This window comes from Manis pentadactyla, chromosome 17, assembly GCF_030020395.1.
Source record: "Manis pentadactyla isolate mManPen7 chromosome 17, mManPen7.hap1, whole genome shotgun sequence".
Taxonomy (NCBI): Eukaryota; Metazoa; Chordata; class Mammalia; order Pholidota; family Manidae; genus Manis; species Manis pentadactyla.
Window position 1 is genome coordinate 18,107,168 of NC_080035.1, and position 9,515 is coordinate 18,116,682.

At 35.4% G+C, this 9,515-nt stretch overlaps 1 pseudogene; it reads right to left on the bottom strand.

The window, feature by feature from the left end:
• Positions 1-5,761: 5,761 nt before the first annotated feature.
• LOC118916692 (ATP-dependent RNA helicase DDX3X-like) lies at positions 5,762-7,655 on the bottom strand (annotated as a pseudogene).
• Between the last annotated feature and the right edge of the window lie 1,860 nt (positions 7,656-9,515).

The window sequence follows — 9,515 nt, forward strand, 5'->3', positions numbered from 1 at the left end:
ATATTTTTTTTAAGTCAGGTAGAGATTTAAAATGTGTCCTTCCAGTATGTTAAAAGTAATACAACTCTACTAAAAAGAAGACAACTATTCAACTATTCTAAATATGGTTAGTATATTGAGGATTCTCAAGTCAGAGGAGTATGAGTAAATTTCATTTTTGCCATTCACCAAATTTAATCAGACTCTGTCAAATCTCTTAACTATATCTTAAGCAGATTATGTAATTCTGTTGAAAACCTTTAGGTTTTAAAGATCCACCTGGTTAAAGATTACTTATTTAATTTTCCTCTTCAAGTCCAGACCCCAGTTCCTGTTTTATCTGGGAATTTAAATGGTAGGAATGAGAAAGTTTATGGTTAGCTTTGAGTCTCTGAATCCATTTTTTCTCTTCAAAACTAGGTTCACCCAAATTGTTAAGGAAAAGGGAGAAGGGGAAAAGGAAGTATCTTTTTACCCGACTGACACTTGCTTTATTCTACTTTGCAGTTTTTGGCTCTCTGGCCGATACTGACTAGCCATTCGTGTCCTCTGTGTGGCACAAGTGCAGCGCCTGCTCTTTCAAAGGGTTGGTCATGAATTTTTTGAAGGATCCTGGGGTTCATCACCTGGGAGACCTAGTTCTAACTAGTCCTGCTCTACAAATCCCATTTCCTCCTACCACCTCAGGCATCCAGAAGTTCATGCTGGTAGTGTTCATCATCTAGCACAGAATCCTCTTAGCAGCTCAAGATCTATTAAATTCTGGGGTGTCTCATTTGTCTTATGAAAAAAACCTCACCCTTCTGTCCTGGAAACAGAATGTGGAATGGCAGCTGCCTCCTTACTCTCGCCTTACTCTTTTTCTCCCTGCTCTGTGATATCTCTCCAATTCTCTTCTGCATTGTGCAGAGATGGCACAGAAGGTCAGCACACCTCTTGCTTAAGCAGAACTCCAGCTGACAAGTGCACTTCCTCCTTCTTTTACACGTCCTCACACATATACATACATTTGGGTAAGGGGAGAAGAAAGCACACTTTCCCCAGAGTTTGGACATTGCCTCTACCACAATTTGACTTCTCCGATGGTGCATTCGTGTTTCCCTCGCTTTCACACTCCCCTGGGCCCTTTTCTCCCTCCTAGTTGTTTCATAGATCCTGGAGTTTAGGGAGTGTATCATGATTACCTCTTATTCCTAATGAAATCTTCTCATCCGACTGACTTTTTCTTTATAAATATGGATCCATTTTGACATTTCATTGGCCCTAATTCTGTTTCAATGGGAAGAGCATTGCTACATATCTACAGAGATCCATATGTATTCTGGCTTTTACTTCGGACTATTCTAGTTTGAGTTTTTATTCTAACTTTCCCAATTTTTGTATCCCAATTAATTTAATATATTGAGTATTTTTCTTTTTTAGAAAGTCTGTGATCCATGTAATTATAAATAAATAATGCATAACCTATGAATGTATTATTGCCATTATCACTGAATTCTAGGTTATCAAGTTGAATTTATAATACAAAATTTAATATGCTGTCACCTTTTCTTCTCCTTATTATGAGCATTATAATATTATAGTACATAAACTGCTTTGTCTTTTCCTCTCTTAAACTGTATTTGACATCAATGTAGGATTTTTTTAGGAATTTTGACATAATTTCTATAATTTTATGTTATTTCCCTTTGTAAAAAGAGTTAATGTTATTTGCATAAGTAAAATTTATACGATATTTCATTCCAGATATGTGTCTGTATATATCAATATAACTGCTTTCTGCATAGATATAATTTTTTCTTACTACAATTAATTCTAAGTTTGAGTTTATTTTTCAGGTAGCAACACTGAGAATTATGTTTCCAGTTTGTTGGAATATTGATCCCTCCTTTGAAGAATTTTATTTTTATTGAGAATAACTTAATCGCATTTGTTAATGTAAAAAACTGATTTGCATAAATTATTTCCATTAAATAATCATGGATTTTAGAGGCCTTTATGTTAATATGAAAATAGTGGATAGACTATCAAAATACCCTAGTCATGCATATTTCTAATTAGTTGATATTTTAGAATTGTTAACTATATATCACCTTATCACTTCAAATTAATAATACTTAGATTAAATTTTATTTGAAGCTTCATTGCCTTAAGATATGAATTGGATCCATCACTCAGTGATACTTAAGCCAAAAATCCTGTCAATCTTGTGAATTTAGCAATTTAACTCTATGTCTTGCATGCCTTCAGTATACAGTATCCCCACAGGAACAAAATGATGATGATCTATGAGTGAAGATGTTAATAGTGACAATGTTTAAAACATCTTAAGAATTCTGTTTTTCCAAAATTGAAATTTTATCATACAATAAGACATCTTTATTAGATTAGATTAACAATGATTCTGTATTACTCATGACAGGGTGTTATAATATCTCAGTATAAGAGCCTCTGATGTAGGCCGCCCATGGACCCTAGTGAACTCTTCTCAGTGCAATTGAAGGCTCAAATATCTGAGTAGGTTATGTATTCCTACAGTGATCTGGTGTGTTCATATGTTGTTTTGTATTTTTTTAGATGTAGTTCCTAAATTTCCATTGTTCATTGAAAAATCTTCAAAATCAATCATCTATTTATTTACTTGTCTACAAGCTAACTTCCTTTGTCAACAGAAGTACTGGGTATATACTGCAGTATAATTCTAAGTAACTTTTTTGTATTGCTACTTTCCTAACCTTGTAAATACAGCTATATCAATTTTATCATTGTATTATAAAGTCTTAGATTAATACTTTTCAAGATGCACTTTATCCTTTAAGCCATTTCACATTTTAACACAGTCACATTTTCTTAAGGAAATCCTTTACTTTCATTTTGAAACCTCTCTGAAAAGAATACCTTAATTGTTATATTGCATTGTAGAATTTTCCATGTATTATACACTTAAGTAATACTAAGCATATAATTTTTTTGAAACACCTCATTGTAAAAAAGGGAAACAAACTGAAATTATAAAAAAGACAGGAACTAAAACCAGTAACTTAGAAACAGAGAATACAATCAACCAATTATTGACCAGTTCTTAGGAAAACATTATATTTGTTGCTATCAGGGAAGTTTATCTTAATATAAAACATTTGTAATTTACCTGGTTCTGTTCTCAGTTCTTTACATGAATTAATGCACTTAATCTTCAAAATAATCTAGTGAAATACCAATTATTATATGGAAAAAATAGCTGAGATTCATATCCAGATATTCTATATTCTTTACCATTGCTATACATTGCCTCTTCATCAGGTACCCAAGCACATTTTATTCTTTTTGTCTTTCTATTAATTTTTAAACTATTTATTGGTAAGTGAAAAAATGTATTCTTAAGCTGGAAGTTGTATAATTACTTCAGGCACATTTCAACAAGTCTATTGATCTTCCAGACTCAAGGAAAAAGCTTATGATCTTGGCAGAACATATATGAAAGTAAAACACCTGCAATTGGGAAGAGCTGTTTTATGTCTATTACTGTATTTTGGTTTACTTAACACTTCACTATAATTATTAGGGAAAGAGTTGTGTCCTAATTTAAGGTAACAAAGTTTATCAAATTTATGCTAAATACCCGTGAATCATTTGTTGTTTGTAATTAGATTCTCTTGGTTTCTTTGGGAGTTCATTGTACCTTTCATTTTTATTATTTTATTTTATTTAAAAACTTGTTTTTACTCTAATGAAAATGGAGGATCAAATGACAAGGACAACTATATGGCAAGCAGTTTATAACCTTTATTTGTTTACTTATTTGATTGTTATTCTCTGAAAAAGAATGCTGTCCTAATGCTGTCCTAACTGCAGTGTTTGTAGCTAGTAATGTGCTCAGTTGTTTTAGCTTGAACCTGTGCCATTCTGGATGACCCTCTGCTCTCAGTCAGGCAGCGGAATTTCATATGACCTTTTCCTAGGCCCTTCAGCCATATCTCTAAATTTTTCTCCAAGAACTCAAATGAAGTCAAAGCTGTTTAGACACATTTTCCGTTCTAACTAAAAAGAAAATAAGTACAAAAAGTTCTTAATTTTAGATATCCCATTTTCCAGCTTTAATCATGATGGAAATTATGTTTTTGTTTTCAAATATGAACAAAGAAAAGGACAAATTTCAGCAGAAAAATGATGTGGTTTATACCTCAGATGTGTTTGAGCAATAAACAAAAATAAAAGCTGAGTAAAAAGTTATCTTTCGAATCTTATCCATGATAAAGAAGGATGATAAGCCAGAGAAGCATGTTGATTACTATACAGGAGGCTTTTTTAAAATTAATTTCCACTTTGTGGAATATTCTTAAACACTTAGAGTGGAAACTAAAGTTGAAATATTTTTGAAGTGCCATTTAAGAAAAGATTTTTGAAAATCATTAATAGTTCTAAATGTGGTTAACAGCGCGTATGTGATCAGAATAAGCAGACATCAGTGAACTTTTAGCTGATGATTAAGAGTTTTTAACTTCTGTCCTTGAGTCTCACAATAACATCTCATTTCTTTTCATCCTCCTAGATTTTGCTCCTTGAGCTCTTTTCTATAAACACCAATCACTTGAAATTGAATATCCCGAAGATTAGCCATTTTAAGTTGTATGTCCTGCCTTACTAAAATATGCTAATATAGAAAATTCTGAGGGATGTATTTCTTTTTTTTTCATCTTTTGCTCTTTTCCATTCAAGGCAAATGTCACCACTAAATACTGTAGTATTATTGCAGGCATATTTTATATATACAGCAAACATTAAAAACTGTGATTTAGTTGAGTTTTCTTCGACTCCAAGATTGCTTCTAAAAATCATACGAGACTAACTCACATTCATGACAGATTTATTAAGGATAAGTGAAATATTAAATCCTTGGAAGTTATATTTTACATTAAAGGTAAATTAAAACCACAAATTAAATGTGTGCACAGATGAGCCCAGTCTTAGCAAATAGTAATCAGGTACTGTTTAATTTCCCTGTACTGGATAGATTCATCAGGATCAAGGGAGTCTATCTAGTAATTTCCCATATCCTCCATATGTCTGACATTTGCTTCATTAGAATCAGGCCTCCTTACAATCAAAAGGCAAAGTACATTTTTATATTAGGGAGAAAGAATGGCATTGACATTCCAATATTTTAATCTGGAAAACATGTATGTGCTATTTCCTAAAATGATGTGTTTGGGGAGTCAAATAACCTTAAGAGAGAGGTTTACTATAATAAAGTCAGTCTATTCCTTAAATAGTTAAATAGGGAATTGAATTTTGTGTGTAAATGTGTGCTTCAGTTCAAAATATACAGATTTATTTTTTAATTTTTCCCAGGTTCAGTAAATATATTTTGTCAAAATAATTGATAACCTTGAGCATAACTAAGCACACAGGACATCAAAATAAAAAGTTGTCTAAAGTTAAAAGCAAAGCACATCAACAAATAAATGATACTGTCACAAAAGTATAAATGCAGTTTGGGATGGGTATAGGGAGGCAGGGACTTAATCCAAATGACAGAAAGGGAAAAGGGAAATCTTCAAACTATTTTCTGAACAGGGCTGCTGATTGTTCTTTTCTTTTCTTCTTATGGTATTGAGTTCCCTTTAAAAAAAAAAAAAAGCAGTGGCGTACCACAGTTGGTAATTTGCTGTGAGTTCTTGAGGTTACACAAGGTATAGTCTGGTTAAATTATGTGTGGTTTACAATTTAGCTTGTTTGGTGGGATGATCTACTGCAAAGCAATATCTGTTGCCCCACTGCCGGTTCAGTCAACCCCTTGGCAACAATCTCCTCCACATCCATTGCTATTGTAGAAACCCGCATAACCGCCCCCACCAAACTCTGCTCCTGTCGTGGCCACGCCACCGCTGTGGCAACTGTGGGCACAGCTGCTGCTGCAGCTGGAAAGGTACCACTGCCCGTCAGCAGTCTCTGGCATGAAATCCTCCATTGAATCTACATCTCTTAGAATGTCCTTGATGTGTTCATTTGCCATATTTTCTAACCAAGATGAGACTTCTTGTTCAGCCCCTACAAGGAGACTCAACAAGGCCTTGTAATAGTTGTGTTTCTCTTGTTAAAGAACAGAGCGGTCAGGCTAAGGTTTCCCATACGCCCTGTATAGCCAGTGCAATGTACATTTCCCTTAGTATCATTTGGCAAGTTGAAATTCATCACTTGTTTCACATTTGAAATGTCCAGCCATCTTGCTGTTACTGCTTTAGCCACTAGAATTGGGCATTTTCCTGAAAGGAGCGGGTGAAGGCCTGCTTTCTCTCTCTCTAAATCATGCTCCCTGGGTACTGTGCAACCACATCCTTCACAGTATAAGAAATCCTCCAGAGAATCTGTACCCTTTGGGTCTTCACAAATACCAAGGTCAGTGATTCCTTGCCTATTGACATTAGAAGGTCAAGCAGAAACAACCGTTTGTTTGACTCCTTTAGTGAAATGTTCTCAAAGGTAGAGCCAGTCTTCCACAGACCAAAAGACATATTCATCCAGCAAATCCTGAACAAGCATCTGTGTTTCCTTAGGGAAAGCAGCATTAAACATCATGGTGTGGTGAACCCTCTTTGCTAGCCTACTGTCTCATTCAAGTGTTGTACATATCTGAGTTTCAAACCCTATATCCAACATCGGGTCAGCCTTGTACAGCATCAAGTATTTGCAGAAGTCTAATCCAATATTTCTTCTTTCCATCATATCTACTAGGCCTCTAGGAGTGGTTACTAGCAAGTGGCCTCCCTGTTCTAAGTTCCAAATCTGTTGATGAAGATCAGTACCACCATAAACAATGCGATCACTAAGTCTAAATTGGTATGAAAATAATTTTATGGCTTCCTCATACATCAGTACTGCCAGTTCTCTTATTGGTGCTAATATCAAAGAGATTGGATAGTTATGCAGCACAATACCTTCTACTTTCCTTCACAGCCCTCAAAGTCTCTCCTGAACAATCTGAATAAATCTGACTCAAGATGGGCAAGAGGAGAGCTATCATTTTTACAGACCCTGTTTGGGTACACCCAGCAAGTGTCTTTCCTCTTTGATAAGAATAAAATCCTATTGTATTGGAGTCAAGTGAGTATAACAAGTAAGCTCCATGTTTCCTATGATAGTTGCTCCCAATCAACATCACTGAAACTTTTAATATGTGGGGGACAGTTGTTGACTGTAGCCTCAGTTGGAATGTCATGTTTCTCAAAGTTCATTCCAGGGTTACCCAGAAGAGAGTCCCTATTTCAAGCTTTCATGGGTGTGATTGGGTTGGACTAATATTTTCATCTGATTTGTCACTTCAGCTGTGGTTTCCACCATGTTCAAGTTTGGAAAACCCACTTCTGCCATCAGGGCTGCCAGAGCAGTCACAGTCACTCTGTCCACAATCATCACACCTTCCCCATCATCCACGTCTACAATCACCGAAAAAACTGGACTTTCCTCATCACTGTGAGACTCAGAGCTGCTGTATGCATTTTTATTAAAACCCCACCCTGAACTCTCTTTACTATAGACTCCCTCTGTTCCTCAAGTGGGGAGGAATGTAGCTCCCTTTGCAGGCTGTACTTGCTCTGTTCCGATTTTTCAGGATTCAGGTGTACATCAGTGAGCTCCTGATCTAGCCTGAGCACATTTTCCACTGCTAGAGGATCCATCCCTGAAGGGTACAGAAAACTCAGCACCTTCTGTTGCTGTTAAGTGAGAGTTTTGGAGTCATCATGAAGGCCCTCTCTCAGCAGAGAACTACAGCTCTCTAAAATGCATAGAATTTTTTTTTGATGTCTCCAGAGCTATAACCATGTTCAAAACAAAGGTCTTTAAACAACTTATGAATAAAAAAAGTTTTAAGATATTATTACCCGATGATTTATAAAGCCTGGCTAAGCAAATTACTTGATACGGTTACGTTTTAATGTTTTACATATTTTCTAAATGAATTCTAATTTATTAATTTTAAACACCAACTCATCAGACCTGTTCAATGGGTGATTACCTAATCATGCTATAATTTCATATTAAATATTATGATGTATATTTCAGTCAGAAAGACTAATTGAGATTTTACAGTTTTGGTTTGTTTATCCTATTCTGAGTCACAGTTGATTTACTGGCCTATACTTTTCTCTTTAATAAGGGGCTAAGTGTTTGGCTAGGTTAAGTACTATGAATTCACTTAAAGGTTTGTTTGCAAGTAACACAATGTCACAGTGTGATAGGGCAAAGGCAAAACTATGATTTAGAGATTGTTCTTAATTCCAATTTTGACCATAAATGTTTGTATCAAACATTACGTGCAGTCAGAATCACTGCAACTATATGGATTTAGGAAATACATTATACAAACAAACATCATGACTAATACTTCTTGACATATTCAGTGTTAAAGATTGACAAATGCAATGAAGGTTCTTTACCCTCCCCCTCTTAAATACTAGATATTTTAAAATACAGAATGTGTAAATGTTATGGGTTAATAGATCTCCATGATCTTAACTCTATAAATAGAATTTTTCAGGTTGCAAGATACATTGAAAACAATCCAATGCCCAGTACAAAGGAAATTATTTTATTAATGATCTTTCCTGGATGCACAATTGAAGTTATAATACTTGTTGTTTCTTTGCAACTAATCAGGGGTAATGCTATGTAGGTATTCAGAATGATATGATTTAAAAGCTATAAGAGATCTAGGAAAATTCATATCCAGCTTTACAGATGAAGATATGGGGTTGAAGAAGTTAACTGAGTTGCTTATGTCAAGCTTGCTATGTAATGAAGGATATAAGAGGATAAGTTAAGATACCTGATTCCTATGACAATTCATTTTTCTATATAAGATACAACCCTTCTTTATAAACTAATATTAATGTGTAACAAAGAATGTTTCACATATTATTCCTTTAATGCAGCCTTCTTTACTTTAGAATGATCATGCCTATTGGATTAACTGGAGAAATAACTATCAGATTTCTTCTTCTTGTTCTGAGTACTCAGGTGTCCCAAATTTACCTTATGTGAAATTATCTACCTCTACCAAAACCCACTGAATAACAGAAAATGAATTTCTTTTCTTCCCAGAAATAATCACAGCAAAAGGCTTAAGGAGAAGACAAGCCATATGCTTGGAAATTTGGGGTTTGATGGAAATCAAGCATTCATTGACGCCAATGCGGAGCGTTTCCTGAAGGCACACTTGTCTGGGTTCTGTTCTCCCTCCAGAAGGGAAGCACCAGAGCAGGTTTGCCCCCTTTTCTTATTGTTGGATGGCTGTCAAGACTCCAGGGTCATTCTTGGGACACTGAGGCTGACCTGTCCCGTGGGCTCTGTCCCTGGACCAGGAGCGTATCACCCTGCAGCCTGGGTAGTGGCTGCTCAGGATGCGATGTGCTCACACCCCTGCAGGAGACCCGGTTCCCTGGGAAACTGCAGTGTGTGACCCTCATTCCTTAAGATCCCTACCATCTGGGTGAGGAGTTTCCAGTTCGTTTTCACAGTGGATGAGATGGTTTTTGTGC